Source organism: Bombina bombina, chromosome 6 (assembly GCF_027579735.1).
Source record: "Bombina bombina isolate aBomBom1 chromosome 6, aBomBom1.pri, whole genome shotgun sequence".
NCBI classification, from domain to species: domain Eukaryota; kingdom Metazoa; phylum Chordata; class Amphibia; order Anura; family Bombinatoridae; genus Bombina; species Bombina bombina.
The window spans coordinates 124,300,448-124,318,930 of record NC_069504.1 but is presented as its reverse complement, the minus strand read 5'-3'; the positions used below and the strand labels follow the sequence as shown (position 1 = coordinate 124,318,930).

Below are 18,483 nucleotides of genomic sequence, written 5' to 3'. Positions count from 1 at the left end.
CCTTGTGGAATGAGCCGTGATTTTCTCAGGAGGCTGCTGTCCAGCAGGCGAAGCAAATTATACTCTTTAGCCAGAGAGAAAGAGAAGTAGCCGTAGCTTTCTGACCCTTGTGTTTCCCAGAGAAACATACAAACAAAGCAGAAGACTGGAGAAAATCCTTAGTCGCCTGTAAATAGAATTTCAACACACGCACTACATCTAGGTTGTGCAACAAACGCTCCTTATGAGAAGAAGGATTAGGACACAAAGAAGGAACCACAATTTCCTGATTAATATTCCTATCCAAAACCACTTTAGGAAGGAAAACTAACTTACGGCTAGATTTAGAGTTTGGCGGTAGCTGTGAAAACCAGCGTTAGAGGCTCCTATCGCTGGTTTTAGGCTACCGCCGGTATTTGGAGTCAGTGATTAAAGGGTCTAACGCTCACTTTACAGCCGCGACTTTTCCATACCGCAGATCCCCTTACGTCAATTGCGTATCCTATCTTTTCAATGGGATCTTTCTAACGCTGGTATTTAGAGTCGTTTCTAAAGTGAGCGTTAGAGCTCTAACGACAAAACTCCAGCCGCCGGAAAATAGCAGGAGTTAAGAGCTTTCTGGGCTAACGCCGGTTCATAAAGCTCTTAACTACTGTACCCTAAAGTACACTAACACCCATAAACTACCTATGTACCCCAAACCGAGGTCCCCCCACATCGCCGCCACTCGATTAAAAAATTTTAACCCCTAATCTGCCGACCGCCACCTACGTTATACTTATGTACCCCTAATCTGCTGCCCCTAACCCCGCCGACCCCTGTATTACATGTATTAACCCCTAACCTGCCCCCCACAACGTCGCCGCCAGCTACTTACAATAATTAACGCCTAATCTGCCGACCGCAAAGCGCCGCCACCTACGTTATCCTTATGTACCCCTAATCTGCTGCCCCTAACACCGCCGACCCCTATATTATATTTATTAACCCCTAATCTGCCCCCCTCAACGTCGCCGACACCTGCCTACACTTATTAACCCCTAATCTGCCGAGCGGACCGCACCGCTACTATAATAAAGTTATTAACCCCTAACCCGCCTCACTAACCCTATCATAAATAGTATTCACCCCTAATCTGCCCTCCCTGACATCGCCGACACCTAACTTCAATTATTAACCCCTAATCTGCAGACCGGACCTCACCGCTATTCTAATAAATGTATTAACCCCTAAAGCTAAGTCTAACACTAACACTAACACCCCCCTAACTTAAATATAATTTACATCTAACGAAATAAATTAACTCTTATTAAATAACTTATTCCTATTTAAAGCTAAATACTTACCTGTAAAATAAATCCTAATATAGCTACAATATAAATTATAATTACATTGTAGCTATTTTAGGATTTATATTTATTTTACAGGCAACTTTGTAATTATTTTAACCAGATACAATAGCTATTAAATAGTTAAGAACTATTTAATAGTTACCTAGTTAAAATAATTACAAAATTACCTGTAAAATAAATCCTAACCTAAGTTATAATTAAACCTAACACTACACTATCAATAAATTAATTAAATAAACTACCTACAATTACCTACAATTAACCTAACACTACACTATCAATAAATAAATTAAATTCAATTGCTACAAATAACTACAATTACATAAACTAACTAAAGTACAAAAAATAAAAAAGAACTAAGTTACAAAAAATAAAAAAATATTTACAAACATAAGAAAAATATTACAACAATTTTAAACTAATTACACCTACTCTAAGCCCCCTAATAAAATAACAAAGACCCCCAAAATAAAAAATTCCCTACCCTATTCTAAATTAATAAATGTAAAAGCTATTTTACCTTACCAGCCCTGAACAGGGCCCTTTGCGGGGCATGCCCCAACAAAATCAGCTCTTTTGCCTGTAAAAAAAAAAATACAATACCCCCCCCCAACATTACAACCCACCACCCACATACCCCTAATCTAACCCAAACCCCCCTTAAATAAACCTAACACTAAGCCCCTGAAGATCTTCCTACCTTGTCTTCACCATCCAGGTATCACCGATCCGTCCTGGCATCCGGTGCTGAAGAGGTCCAGAAGAGGCTCCAAAGTCTTCCTCCTATCCGGCAAGAAGAGGACATCCGGACCGGCAAACATCTTCTCCAAGCAGCATCTTCGATCTTCTTGCATCCGGTGCGGAGCGGGTCCATCTTGAAGCAGCCGACGCGGATCCATCCTCTTCTTCCGTTGTCTCCCGACGAATGACGGTTCCTTTAAGGGACGTCATCCAAGATGGCGTCCCTTGAATTCCGATTGGCTGATAGGATTCTATCAGCCAATCGGAATTAAGGTAGGAAAATTCTGATTGGCTGATGGAATCAGCCAATCAGAATCAAGTTCAATCCTATTGGCTGATCCAATCAGCCAATCAGATTGAGCTCGCATTCTATTGGCTGATCGGAACAGCCAATAGAATGCGAGCTCAATCTGATTGGCTGATTGGATCAGCCAATCGGATTGAACTTGATTCTGATTGGCTGATTCCATCAGCCAATCAGAATATTCCTACCTTAATTCCGATTGGCTGATAGAATCCTATCAGCCAATCGGAATTCAAGGGACGCCATCTTGGATGACGTCCCTTAAAGGAACCGTCATTCGTCGGGAGACAACGGAAGAAGAGGATGGATCCGCGTCGGCTGCTTCAAGATGGACTCGCTCCGCACCGGATGGAAGAAGATCGAAGATGCCGCTTGGAGAAGATGTTTGCCGGTCCGGATGTCCTCTTCTTGCCGGATAGGAGGAAGACTTTGGAGCCTCTTCTGGACCTCTTCAGCACCGGTTGCCAGGACGGATCGGTGATACCTGGATGGTGAAGACAAGGTAGGAAGATCTTCAGGGGCTTAGTGTTAGGTTTATTTAAGGGGGGTTTGGGTTAGATTAGGGGTATGTGGGTGGTGGGTTGTAATGTTGGGGGGGGTATTGTATTTTTTTTTTTACAGGCAAAAGAGCTGATTTTCTTGGGGCATGCCCCGCAAAGGGCCCTGTTCAGGGCTGGTAAGGTAAAAGAGCTTTTACATTTATTAATTTAGAATAGGGTAGGGAATTTTTTATTTTGGGGGTCTTTGTTATTTTATTAGGGGGCTTAGAGTAGGTGTAATTAGTTTAAAATTGTTGTAATATTTTTCTTATGTTTGTAAATATTTTTTTATTTTTTGCAACTTAGTTCTTTTTTATTTTTTGTACTTTAGTTAGTTTATGTAATTGTAGTTATTTGTAGCAATTGTATTTAATTTATTTATTGATAGTGTAGTGTTAGGTTAATTGTAGGTAATTGTAGGTAGTTTATTTAATTAATTTATTGATAGTGTAGTGTTAGGTTTAATTATAACTTAGGTTAGGATTTATTTTACAGGTAATTTTGTAATTATTTTAACTAGGTAACTATTAAATAGTTCTTAACTATTTAATAGCTATTGTACCTGGTTAAAATAATTACAAAGTTGCCTGTAAAATAAATATAAATCCTAAAATAGCTACAATGTAATTATAATTTATATTGTAGCTATATTAGGATTTATTTTACAGGTAAGTATTTAGCTTTAAATAGGAATAAGTTATTTAATAAGAGTTAATTAATTTCGTTAGATTTAAATTATATTTAACTTAGGGGGGTGTTAGTGTTAGTGTTAGACTTAGCTTTAGGGGTTAACACATTTATTAGAATAGCGGTGAGGTCCGGTCGGCAGATTAGGGGTTAATAATTGAAGTTAGGTGTCGGCGATGTTAGTGAGGGCAGATTAGGGGTTAATACTATTTATGATAGGGTTAGTGAGGCGGATTAGGGGTTAATTACTTTATTATAGTAGCGCTAAGGTCCGCTCGGCAGATTAGGGGTTAATAAGTGTAGGTAGGTGTCGGCGACGTTGTGGGGGGCAGGTTAGGGGTTAATAAATATAATATAGGGGTCGGCGGTGTTAGGGGCAGCAGATTAGGGGTACATAGGGATAACGTAGGTTGCGGCGGTGTACGGAGCGGCAGATTAGGGGTTAATAATAATATGCAGGGGTCAGCGATAGCGGGGGCGGCAGATTAGGGGTTAATAAGTGTAAGGTTAGGGGTGTTTAGACTCGGGGTTCATGTTAGAGTGTTAGGTGCAGACGTAGGAAGTGTTTCCCCATAGGAAACAATGGGGCTGCGTTAGGAGCTGAACGCTGCTTTTTTGCAGGTGTTAGGTTTTTTTTCAGCTCAAACAGCCCCATTGTTTCCTATGGGAGAATCGTGCACGAGCACGTTTTTGAGGCTGGCCGCGTCCGTAAGCAACTCTGGTATCGAGAGTTGCATTTGCGGTAAAAATGCTCTACGCTCCTTTTTTGGAGCCTAACGCAGCATTTTATTGAACTCTCGATACCAGAGTTAATTTTATGGTGCGGCCAGAAAAAAGCCCGCGGAGCGTTAACAGCCCTTCTACCGCCAAACTCCAAATCTAGGCCTTAGTACGTAGAACCACCTTATCAGAATGAAAGATAAGATAAGGGGAATCACACTACAACACTGAGAGTTCAGAGACTCTATGAGCAGAAGAAACAGCAACAAGAAACAAAACTTTCCAAGATAACATCTTAATATCTAAGGAATGCATAGGCTCAAACAGAGACTGCTGAAGGACTTTAAGAACAAAGTTAAGACTCCAGGGGAGAGTAACCGTTTTAAACACAGGCCTGATTCTGACCAAGGCCTGACAAAAGTACTGTACATCTGGTACATCCGCCAGACGCTTATGTAACAAAATAGACAGGGCAGATATCTGACCTTTCAAAGTACTTGCTGACAAACCCATCTCCAGACCCTCCTGGAGAAAAGATAAAATCCTAGGAATCCTGACTCTACTGCACGAGAAACCTTTGGATTCACACCTGTACAGATATTTACTCCATATTTTATGGTAAATTCTTCTAGTCACAGGCTTACGAGCCAGGATCAAGGTCTCAATGACCGAATCCGAAAACCCACGTTTAGATAAAATCAAGCGTTCAATCTCCAAGCAGTCAGCTTCAGAGAAACAAGATTTGGATAAAGGAAGGGACCCTGAAGTAAAAGGTCCTTCCTCAGAGGAAGCCTCTAAGATGGAAGAGATGACATTTCCACTAGGTTTGCATACCAGAAGATCCTGCAGAGCCACTCCGGTGCGATAAGAATCACTGATGCCATTTCCTGCTTGATCCGAGCAATGACTCGAGGAAGGAGAGCGAACTGAGGAAACAGATATGCTAGACTGAAATCCCGCTGTACCGCCAGCGCATCTATCAGGGCGGCCTGTGGATCCCTTGACCTCAAACAGTACATCGGGAGTTTGGCATTCTGCTGAGACGCCATGAGATCTAGCTCCGGCTGTCCCCATTTGAGAATCAAACTGGAAAACACCTCCAGATGGAGTTCCCACTCCCCCGGGTGAAATGTCTTTCTGCTCAGAAAATCCGCTTCCCAATTGTCCATCTCTGGAATGTGGATCGCAGATAGACAACAGTTGTGATTCTCCGCCCACTGAACAGGGCCGGATTGGGCCGCCGGGATACCGGGAAAAATCCCGGTGGTCCGGCAGCTGGTGGGCCGGCAGCTGGTGGGCTGGCAGAGATGCACATTAGTGTGTGAAGAGCAAATCCTCTAAATGTCCCGGAGTCTGTGTGCCATAAAATAGATAACTCTGAGCTCTGCTTGTTTTTTCTGTCAGGCGCAGTGTTGACTGTAGAGTAATCGTACCGGGACTCTCGAGTGACTGATATGGCGAGTGATGGTGAGAATGACTAGAGCTGACTGGGACTGGGACTTGTGTGACCGAGTAGAGAGAATCATAGGGTGCGTGCGACTGAGCAGCCAATGCGCCCCAGGCCAGCCTCACTGATGCAGCTATCGCGCTGAATCCAGGTATGCCAGGCTCACTATTTTTTTGCTGTCACACCACAAAAACTTTTAACTGCAGTCACCTCAGTTCCTATGCATAAAAAACATGCATGTTTATTAACGCAGACCGTCACCAGGGGACATGAATCTGCATTAATAAACATGCATTTGTTTTATGCATAGGAATTAAGTGTTGTGACTAGATGACTAACGTGTATAATGTGAGGGTGAGACACTTGGTGGTTTGCCATGCTGATGATGAGCCTCAGTCGGCATCTGCGGTTTGTGTTCATGCAAGTAGCACAGCAGTATGGAGAGCAAACCCATTTCCTTGTTCCCTGCCATTTACTCTTATTTAGTTATACTGCATGACACAGGGCTGTCACATTTTAATAGAATGACAGCGATGTCCGTCAGTGGTCTGGTCTGCTTCCATAGCACTGTAGACTCTCTTGCGCAATACAGCATCAGAGTAACCACAACCCTAGAGTCACTTACAGGTCTCCCCATTGCCTATGTTACTTTGTGTAAAATATATGCTAAATATATATGTATACTGTTTCCTCCTCCCTCACTCCCCCCCCCTGTTATCCTCCAGCTTACTCCCCCTTAGCCATCTTTCAGTCTCCTCCTGTCTCCCCCCCCACCTAACTCTCTCTCTCTCTCTCTCTCTCTCTCTCTATATATATATATATATATATATATATATATATATATATATATATATATATATATATATATATATATATATATATATATATATATATATATATATATATATATAAATATAACATTCTGTGAAACTTATGGACTGAATATAGGTAGGGTTGGTCTTCAATTTTTCCAGGGCTGTTTTTTATTCCCAGTCCGGTCCTGCCACTGAATAATCCTGGCCACCTCTGTCATGGTTAAGTTGCAAGGTAGAGAGAAAAGAGGTAACTGTGTCTCAAACTCGTACATTGGTACAAATGAGATTTACCAGACACAAAATAGTATGGGGGAAAATAAGATGGAGGGTTTGTAAATAAAATTTAGCTTTTAATGATTAATTGATAAAATATAGACACATATTAAAAATCTTAAAAAACATACAAATACACATGTCTGCCCTCTGAAGAATCAGTCATACAGACTCACTATAATTATTCCACACAGGCATCTAATGAACTATGAGCATAGAGCAAGGGGTAATTGAACAACAAGTTCAATAAGTGTACTAAATGTACTAGTCTATATTACAGTTGAGGCCGTTAATTTCTTTTTTTTTTACTTTTATTTCAACTGTGGATCTGATACCTGTTTGCCTGAGTGAGCTAGCTGGTGGGCTTATATTAACCCAGCTTGTTTAACTTGCACTGCAATATAGTGCGCCACTTTTGTGAGTATTTTCTTTGGAGGGTTTTGGGGAATTTTCTCTATTTTGTAGTGATTTCATGCACTATTGGAGTACCCTTCCCCCTCCCTTCTTGCATTTTATTTTGCAGCAACCATTGGTATATCCACGATCTGGAGTGATCCAGCTGGTGGGCTCTGATCTATCCAGCCTGCCTGACTTACATAGTGCAACACTTTTGTGAGTATCATTCTGTAGAGTGATGTATTGATACAATTTCCAACAATTATTGTGATCTTCTGCACCATTGAAGCGCCTTTTCTGTTTTTTTCATATTTGCAGTATATAAGACCCATTTGTAAGTGTTTAAACTTTAGTTAAAGTTAACTAAAGATACCACAAATTAAATTTGTGCAAAAGCACCAACATATTATCTAACAGAGGTCAGGGTGAATGCCTAACGCGCGTTTCGCCACTGATTTGTGGTTTTTTTTGTTTGTTTTTACAAAGCAGTGGTGAAACGCGCGTCAGAAACCTTACTAACTAATTCTTTAAGTTTCCTTGTACGCCTTCCCTGCAGCATGGGAAAGGCGGACAATGCCTCAGATACAGCAGAGGATACTTGTGTAGCAATGTCCTGTAAGGAAAATCCTACTGGATTATGAGAGGAAATGCAGGGCAATGCATGTGGAGACTGAAAATGTTGGGACGTTTGGGGAGAAAGCTGTGGCATATCTGCTACAGGAGGCATCTGAACAGCATCCGCCAAAGCTAATGGTGGCTCATGGTCAAAAATGTTATCCCTATAACTTAAGGTTCTCTCTATGCACGAGGAACAAAAAGGAACTGGGGGTTCCACCTGGGCAACATAACAAAGCTGACATGCAACAATCTGCAAGGCCTCTTGTTCCATTTTAATAAAAACAAAATGACAAGCAAAAAAAATAAACTTTATTTCTCTGACCCTTAGAAAAATGTACTGTGTCTTTAATAGCAATTAAACCAAGTCTCAGGATAATATTAATAAAAACCCCAGGCCACTCAAACACCTCAGCAGTTTACTGAAGTGCCTACCTGTCCTGCAGCCTGAGGAGAAAAATACAAACGGTCTGTTTTTTAATCACTCTTTGGACTTGCAACAATAGCGCTGTCTTCTAACCAAGCAGCCGACAACTGCGTCACTGCACTGTAGCCAACAGTGCCACAGGCAGCGCACCAACAGAAAAAAACGCCCCCAAGCCAGGCTCTCCCCCTTTCTAGTAAGAAGCAGGCCCATCGCCATAATGGAGCAGCGATAACACATCAAGCACAAACGTAGCGCTTCACAATTCAGTCCGGATCTCAACCGGAGCAACACACCACTTAAGCCACCAATTAAAAAAATAAGTCTCCCCAACACAGTCTCAGAGCCTTGATAAACTGCCAAATTTTAACCCTTACCATCCTGGGTAAATAAATGTCCCAAATAAAAACAGTAAACATACTGCAACAGTGCAAATTTCTCCTGTCTCCCAAGGAAAATAAATATGGCACTCACCTCAATAGGATCTGTCCAGTAGCAAGACAGCTCACCTGGCTTGAGAGGGTCCTTACCTCACATAGACCTGTGGAAAAAGAAAGAATCTGAGTAAGCATACTCAAGCTTTCTGAATAGGGCAGCAAAATCTTGAGAAAGCGCAGTGAGGATTGTACCTCACAAGTTACCAAGTGCTCAAAAGCCACCACTGACCTACTGAAGAGATTGACATGGACTACGCCTAGACCCCAGAAAAGATCAGAGTAAACCTACTCTGCTTTCAAATAAAAAAATCTTGATTGAAGAATACTTCTTTTCAGACACCTAAACTTTACCACCTCCTTGCACTGTAGGCAAAGAGAATGACTGGGGGATTGTGGGTAGGGAAGTGATACTTAACAGCTTTGCTTTGGTACTCTTTGCATCCTCCTGCTGGCCAGGAGTGATATTCCCAACAGTAATTACTGATGATCCGTGGACTCACTGTGTCATTAGAAAGAAATAACTGCTTTGCTACATTTATATAACGGCCAAGCCTAGATCCAAATTGAGCTGCAATTTTTTTCTTTTTTTTATATGGATGCTAAATCTTGTGCGCTGTAACAAACTAACTTAGTTTACTGAAAAGCAAAAAAGACATTTCGTGTCATCTCAAACAAGTGGCAACAACTTCTTCATGACAATTTCCTTGTCATGCTGCACACCTCCTAAAACATTCTAGCTCTCAAATGGGACCATGAGGCTAGGGACCCAGTTCTGGGAGGAGTCAAGATTGGTGGTGGGTAGATCAAAGCAGTCCGGAAGGGAAACAAAGTAGAATGAGGTCACCTCAAGGGATGATAATCCTCCTACACATAAGGGGCATCCCGAATAATTAATGTTAAAGGGACACTCAAGTCAAAATAAACTTGCATGATTCAGGAAGAGTATGCAGTTTTAAGACACTTTACGATTTACTTCCATTATCAAATTTTTCAGCCTTTTTAAGATCCTACTGAGCATGTGCACCAGCTCACAGGGTATACATATACTAGTCTGTGATTGGCTGATGTCTGTAACATGATACAGGGGGCTGGAAAATGGGAGAAAAAATAAAAAATCTACTGCTTATTTGAAATTCAGAGTAGGTGTTAAATCATTGTCTTTTTATTATGCACTTGTTAATTATTCAATTCTACTGCATTGAGTGGTCCTTTAACTGTTGGAAAATAACATTCCAATATTTTATATAATTAGAAGTAAAATGAATACTTGATTATACATGAATACTGATCTACATAAGCTCTAATAGAATGAACAAGAAAATGTTGACAATTAAATTTCTGAATGTTACATTTGACATCTGAACGTAATTAAAATGTTGCATAACGTTTTCTTTTTCTTTCTTTTTTTTTACTCACTGAGTAACAGATGAAATGTTTGAGTTATGGCAGCTGCTTGATATTTGTAGCACACTGCAACTCTGTTTATAGAAATGTTCTTTCAAAGCCTGCATCAGCTGAGCTAAGTGATACAATTCTGCCCTTCTGCTTTACACAGATAAGAGGTTAAGCCCTCAACCTTGATGAAATTATTAATTTTAGGCTTGGTAAGATATTCTACAACCTATTGACTTTTCTGCTTCACAGATACTATATTAACTACCCCCCCCCCCCACACACACACACACACACATACACATACATTTTAGTGCAAGTCAGGTACATCTTCAGGCATCTTTAGGAGTGTGTATGTGTCTAAATCACTATATGGCCGCAGTTTTGCAAAATATGTCCATGAATTGAGTGGAAATTTGGTAACACCCATACCAAGTTTAAGTATTTGTCTCAATAAACTATTGTTTCCATGAAATATGTACAGTAATTCAGAAAATGCTACCATAACTGCACCCTTCTGGTGGCCGTAACAGTTTTAAAAAAAATCTCACACATTTTTTTCTTAAATTATAGAGATATTAGATTAAGAAATACAAACTAAAGCAATATTACATTAAGAAATACAAGTTTTAAGATTCCATTGAATAATTAGGGTCATATAACCAATGGCTTTACAGCTCAATCGTTTACCGTATTACCACTAGTGCATGCACATTGAATCTCAGTGCTCTGGTAGTAAGATATGGATCGTGACATTACAAAAGAATTCATGTACATGATTAACTGCCAAATTATTGGTCAATCATTTTTCTGCCATTTTTATAAAAGAGTTGTCCCCATACTATTATGATACAAAACTAGCAGGAGGTTGTGTATATCTGTCTTTTCACTGGCTTTCCAGTAGTCAGAACCATGCTTTCTTGCATACCTTTTTGTAGTATTACTATTTCTGCTTCAGTATTTTGAAAACTATGATGAGAAGATGTATAATTAAATCCTTTGGTCTTCTGTTGCTGTAGTTCACCTGGTATCCAGGCTTGAATGGTTATGATCATATTGCTTCACAACAGTACATTATTTGTCAACTATTTTTTTTTCTATTTCCAACATTAAAGAAGTTACATTTTGAACAACAAAGGTGCATAGAGTATTAATGCACTTTCATGCAGTAGTTGAGAAATTTCAATCTGATGAACTTTTGTCAAACATGGTACCAAATGGCTGTTTTTAACATTAAAGGGATATGAAACCCAAAATGATTATTACAATGTTCAGATAAATCATACCATTTCAAACAAATTGCTAATTTACTTATCAAATTTTCTTTTTTCAGTTGGTATCTTTTGTTGAAAAGCAGGGATTTTAGCTCAGGAGTGTACATGTATCTAGAACACTATATGGCAGCAGTTTTGCAAGAATGTTATCCATTTCCAAGTGCTTTAGATGTAGGGTGACCATATTGCCGCTTTAAAAAGGGACACATATGTCTTATACAAAACATTTCTTTAAACAGCTCAGAAAACAGCCCTGACATATGTATTTTTCATATGTGTCCCTTTTAAAAGCGGCAATATGGTCACCCTATTTAGATGGCACCACTATGTCCTGCCAGGTAGTACTCTAGATACCTACCAAGGTATCTCTTCAACAAAGATTACCAATGGAACAAAGCAAATTTGACAACAGAAGTAAATTGGATATTTAAAAAAGTTGTATGCTCTCTTTGAATCACAAAATAAATTGTTTTGGTTATACAGTATACAACAGAAGTGAGTACACCCCTGGGAAATATCACTTAAAGGGACACTGAACCCAATTTTTTTCCATGTGATTCAGATAGAGCATGCAATTTTATGCAACTTTCTCATTTACTCCTATTATCACATTCTCTTGGTATCTTTATTTGAAATGCAAGAATGTAAGTTTAGATACCGGCCCATTTTTGGTGAACACACTGTGATACAAAATTGATAATAGAAGTAAATTAGAAAGTTGCTTAAATTTGCATGCTCTATCTGAATCACGAAAGAAAACATTTGGGCACAGTGTCCCTTTAAATATCAAATTATTCAAAATTGTATCACCTCTCAATAATTATATTGAAAACACAGGCCTAAAAGAAGAAACTTAATGCAACAAAAGTGAATACACCTGTGGTCACTGACACACAAATTAGATCACTGAAACAAAATTGAGTACACCTGCAATTTCCAATTAGCCTAGTTGCATGAACATAGTTACCAGAACATTCTCATTTTTGGACCAATGGGCTGTGTCTATCTGCAAGTCTGCATCATGGATCCACATGGAAAAGAATTGCCAGAGGAATTGAAAAATCTGATCGTGAGATTTCACAAAGATGAAAAAGGATACAGGAAGATCGGTGATCAACCAAAAATCAGTCAACATGCAGTTGCAGTAGTAATCAGGAGGTATAGAACGATACACAGTGCCAAAAATCAGATCCGCAGTGGCCGTCACAGTGTTCTACTTACAGAATATAGCTCTGAAAAACAGGAAACTGCTTCAGATTTGCATCAAGGCAAGTGCTTTAGATTTGGCTCAGGGATTATCAATAGAATTTGGAGTTTCTGTGACAGCTCAGACAGTGCTACGGACATTGCATAATGTCAACTTCTATGGACAGCATACGAGGAAATAACCCGCGCTTGGTCTTCGGCACAAAACTGCAAGATTAAACTTTGCTAAACAACATGAAAAGCCTGTTGAATACTTAGAGCACATTCTATGGACAGCATCCAAGGAAAAAAAACCTTGCTTGGTCTTCGGCACAAAACTGCAAGATTAAACTTTGCTAAACAACATGAAAAGCCTGATAAATACTGAGAGCACATTATTTTGGTAAGATGACTGTTACGGTACCAACAGTGTACCAAGGTTTAATACCAGATGAACAACGTCCTGCATAGGAAATCAGCAATTCACAAACCAGCCAGTTTTCAGGTTTAAACAGAATGACATTTATTAAAGGCTAGATGCCTAGTATTTATACAGGTTTGACCCCAGATGGGGGGGTTGAAAGACTCTTGTACATTTAGATAAAAAGGGGAAGACGCCCTTTTATGAAACAGTAGAATTACATTACTTAAATACTTTACTTAGGCAGATAACAACTTAAACACATTTGGCTTGTCTTATCACCTAGCGTCTGCTCTCTGAGGGTGATTAAACAATGGCCTGTTTATTAATTAAATGTAATTATAGCACACAATAGCTGAGGCCAGAAAACCTGTCTTTAGAAATTAGATTCTTAGCTAAACACAATTAACTCCTTCAGTCCTGACAGAAGGGTCTGTCACATATCTCCCCCCTTGTGGAACACTCCGGCAGACCCGGCTTGACCCTTTGGCGGGTCAACCTGGGGATGACCGGACTAGGAGGTGGTAGGCATGTCAGTTTGCCAGGACAATCCATCTGTACTCCCGTTATGAGAGAGAATTCCTGTCCATACAAACAAGGGTTCAACTTCCTCAGTGCCCAGACTAGGGCTAAACAGTCCTTCAAAATCCCATCAGCTTCTTTACGAGTTCTCTGTACCTGCTCTTTATAGGTATCCACAATCCCTTCATACTGACATAGGGTGCCCTTGAGTTGCTGCACCTCACTATGAGCCAGCGTCAGCTTCTCCTCAAGTGTCGCTAAGTTTGTCTTTAATGTTTCATGTCCCACTCTCAAGCTGGTGTTTTCTGCAGTCTGTCGGTGCAGCTTGTCTAGCAGAGATTCACGTTCTAAACGTGCTTTTTCCTCTGCGCTCCTATTCTCCTTCATCAGCGCATTGTAACGGGACTCCCACGTATCAATAGCGGATAGAGATTTACTGAGCTCAGCGTCCTGGGGCTTAGCAGCAGGGGGGTCAGTCTCTGCTGCACGGATCTGTGCACGGGTAGTCACAGGGTTAACATCAGCGGGACCCATAGGAGCGTAGGCAGAAACAAGGGGAGCCAAGTCATTTCCAAGAAGAACATCAGCAGGTAAGTCCTTCTTGACCCCCACATTCACAGGTCTAGCGCCCACTCCCCAATCCAAATGTACCCTGGCAACAGGTAGGCTGAACACATCGCCCCCTGCTACCCTCACAGCCACAGTGTCTCCAGTGTACTGTTTCTCAGACACCAAGTTCTTTTGAAGCAAGGTCATGGTAGCACCAGTATCCCGTAGACCACTGACCTTCTTCCCATTCACTTTAACCAGTTGCCGGTTATTCCGGTGGGCAGCTTGCACAAGGTCTGCCTCATGTAGGATGCTCCAGCATTCTTGCGCCTCTACGTAGCGGGCCGCAGGCTGAGAGTTACGTGGGATTCCGCCGGCGGGTCTTCTCCAGGACTGTGCTTGGTTCGCTGCGTTTAGGGGACACTCTGGTCTTTTGTGCCCTAGTTGCTTACATCCAAAGCACCGAATAGGTTGTGAGTAGCCCCGCGAATTGAACCGGGCTCTCTGAGGGTAGTTCGTGGCCGGAGGCCGTGTGGTATAGCGGTGCGCCGGGGGTTGGTAACTGGCAGCTGCTGGGGTGACTGGGGGTCTGTACTCCACTATAGCAGGGGGCTTAGTGGTAGCAGTGTCCAGTTTGCGGGCATCCATATACTCATCTGCCAGGCGAGCAGCTTCATGCAGGGTGGAGGGTTTACGGTCCCGAACCCACTCTCTAACTCCTGCGGATAACCTGTCGAAGCAATGTTCCAACAGGAATAGCTGCAGCACCTCTTCCCCAGATACGGCTTGGCACCCCGCTATCCAGTGAGCTGCTGTGCGGTGCACCTTACATGCCCACTCAACGTAGGAATCACCAGCTAATTTAACAGTGTCTCTGAACCGCCTCCGGTATGCCTCCGGTGTAACCGCATACCTGGAGAGCAGAGCCTCTTTCACAGTATTATAATCCCCAACCTCCTCATCTGGAATGGCCCGAAAAGCCTCACTGGCCCGGCCGGATAATTTTCCGGATAATATCGTGACCCAGTCCTCTGCGGGTACCTTGTGTAGTGCACATTGCCTCTCAAAATCCGCAAGGAACCCATCAATCTCTCCTTCTGTTTCCAGGAAGTTTTTAAAAGCTGCAAAATTTACTTTTCTCTTTTCCACTTGGGCTGCTGCAGCGCTGCTTTGGCGAAGTAGGTTGGCCTCCACAGCTGCTATGACCCGGTCGATAATTTCCGCAGATGGGTTGGGGCCATAATATGCCAGTCTTATTTTAACCGCCCGATCAAAGCTTGCTTCTTCAGGGGTTCTGTCTGATATGCTGGGCCCATTGGTTCCTTCTGTCCCTGGTACTCTTTCCATCTTAGTCAGTATTGTAATAATCCCCCTCTTCCTGAGGTTACTGGCTTGTGTAGTTGCTCTTCTGGGCGATAAGGTTCATTCCGTCGCTTGCCACCAATGTTACGGTACCAACAGTGTACCAAGGTTTAATACCAGATGAACAACGTCCTGCATAGGAAATCAGCAATTCACAAACCAGCCAGTTTTCAGGTTTAAACAGAATGACATTTATTAAAGGCTAGATGCCTAGTATTTATACAGGTTTGACCCCAGATGGGGGGGTTGAAAGACTCTTGTACATTTAGATAAAAAGGGGAAGACGCCCTTTTATGAAACAGTAGAATTACATTACTTAAATACTTTACTTAGGGAGATAACAACTTAAACACATTTGGCTTGTCTTATCACCTAGCGTCTGCTCTCTGAGGGTGATTAAACAATGGCCTGTTTATTAATTAAATGTAATTATAGCACACAATAGCTGAGGCCAGAAAACCTGTCTTTAGAAATTAGATTCTTAGCTAAACACAATTAACTCCTTCAGTCCTGACAGAAGGGTCTGTCACAATGACCAAGACCAAGATACAATTTTTCGGCTCAGATGGGGTGCAGCATGTTTGGTGTGAACCTGGTCATTGATTATTACTGTGAATGCATAGTCCCAACAGTGAAGCATGGAGGTGGGAGTGTGACGATATGGGGCTGCATGACTGCAAAGATGTTGGGGAGATGACATTTATAGATGGCACCATGAATGTCTGGGATATACCAAAATACTGGTTGAAAAGATGACTCCCAGTCTCCAGAAGTTTGGTAGAGGACGAATAATCCAGCATGATAACAATCCAAAGTACACTGCCAAAATCACAAAGGAGTTTCTAAAGGAGAAAACAGTGAAAGCTATGACCTGGCCAAGTATGTCACCTGACTTAAATCCTATAGAACACCTTTAGGGTATTTTAAAGAGAATGGTAGAGCAACACAACTCCTCCAGCAAAGAGCGTCTTTAAAAAAATTATCTGAAGAATGGCAGAACATCTCTCCAGAAATTTGTGCGACACTGGTATCCTCCACGCGAGGAGGTTTGAGTCAGTCATCAAAAATAAAGGTGGATATACAAAGTATTGAAAAAATAAAAAATTTGAATCTCAGTAATAAAAGGTGCACTGACTTTAGCTGCATTAAGTTCCTGCTGTGGGGCCTGTATTTTTAATATAGTAATTCTAAACTGTTACGGCTAGATTTGGAGTTTTGTCGGTAACGACCCGAAAAACTAACGCCAGCTTTTTTCTGGCCGCACCATAAAAATAACTCTGGTATTGAGAGTCCACATAAAGGCTGCGTTAGGCTCCAAAAAAGGAGCGTAGAGCATTTTTAACGCAGCTTCAACTCTCGATACCAGAGTTGCTTACGCAAGCGGCCAGCCTCAAAAACGTGCTCGTGCACGATTCTCCCATAGGAAACAATGGGGCTGTTTGAGCTGAAAAAAAACTAACACCTGCAAAAAAGCCGCGTTCAGCTTCTAACGCAGCCCCATTGTTTGCTATGCGGAAACACTTCCTACGTCTGCACCTAACACTCTAACATGTACCCCGAGTCTAAACACCCCTAACCTTACACTTATTAACCCCTAATCTGCCGCCCCCGCTATCGCTGACACCTGCATATTATTATTAACCCCTAATCTGCCGCTCCGTAAACCGCCGCTACTTACATTATCCCTATGTACCCCTAATCTGCTGCCCTAACATCGCCGACCCCTATATTATATTTATTAACCCCTAATCTGCCCCCCACAACGTCGCCTCCACCTGCCTACACTTATTAACCCCTAATCTGCCGACCGGACCTGAGCGCTACTATAATAAAGTTATTAACCCCTAATCCGCCTCACTAACCCTATAATAAATAGTATTAACCCCTAATCTGCCCTCCCTAACATCGCCGACACCTAACTTCAATTATTAACCCCTAATCTGCCGACTGGAGCTCATCGCTATTCTAATAAATGTATTAACCCCTAAAGCTAAGTCTAACCCTAACACTAACACCCCCCTAAGTTAAATTATTAAATAAATTATTCCTATTTAAAGATAAATACTTACCTGTAAAATAAATCCTAATATAGCTACAATATAAATTATAATTATATTATAGCTATTTTAGGATTAATATTTATTTTACAGGTAACTTTGTATTTATTTTAACCAGGTACAATAGCTATTAAATAGTTAAGAACTATTTAATAGCTAAAATAGTTAAAATAATTACAAATTTACCTGTACAAGAAATCCTAACCTAAGTTACAATTAAACCTAACACTACACTATCAATAAATTAATTAAATAAACTATCTACAATTAACCTAACACTACACTATCAATAAATTAATTAAATACAATTCCTACAAATAACAACAATTAAATAAACTAGCTAAAGTACAAAAAATAAAAAAGAACTAAGTTACAAAAAAAATAAAAAAATATTTACAAACATAAGAAAAATATTACAACAATTTTAAACTAATTACACCTACTCTAAGCCCCCTAATAAAATAACAAAGCCCCCCAAAATAAAAAAATGCCCTACCCTATTCTAAATAACTAAAGTTCAAATCTCTTTTACCTTACCAGCCCTGAACAGGGCCCTTTGCGGGGCATGCCCCAAGAAGTTCAGCTCTTTTGCCTGTAAAAAAAAACATACAATACCCAAGCCCCCCAACATTACAACCCACCACCCACATACCCCTAATCTAACCCAAACCCCGTTAAATAAACCTAACACTAAGCCCCTAAAGATCTTCCTACCTTGTCTTCACCTCACCGGGTTCAACGATCTGTCCAGAAGAGCTCCTCCGATGTCCTGATCCAAGCCCAAGCGGGGGGCTGAAGAGGTCCATGATCCGGCTGAAGTCTTCATCCAAGCGGGAGCTGAAGAGGTCCATGATCCGGATGAAGTCTTCATCCAAGCGGGAGCTGAAGAGGTCCATGTTCCGGATGAAGTCTTCTATCAACGGCTTCTTCAATCTTCTTTCTTCCGGATCCATCTTGCAGACCTCCGACGCGGAACATTCTCTTCTCCCGAC

At 41.1% G+C, this 18,483-nt stretch overlaps 1 protein-coding gene across 1 annotated transcript in view; it reads right to left on the bottom strand.

Annotated features, from left to right (window-relative positions):
- The window catches only part of CPNE8 (copine 8), a 959,176-nt gene that overhangs the window by 601,118 nt on the left and 339,575 nt on the right, over positions 1-18,483 (bottom strand). The gene's annotated exons all lie outside the window — the stretch shown is intronic.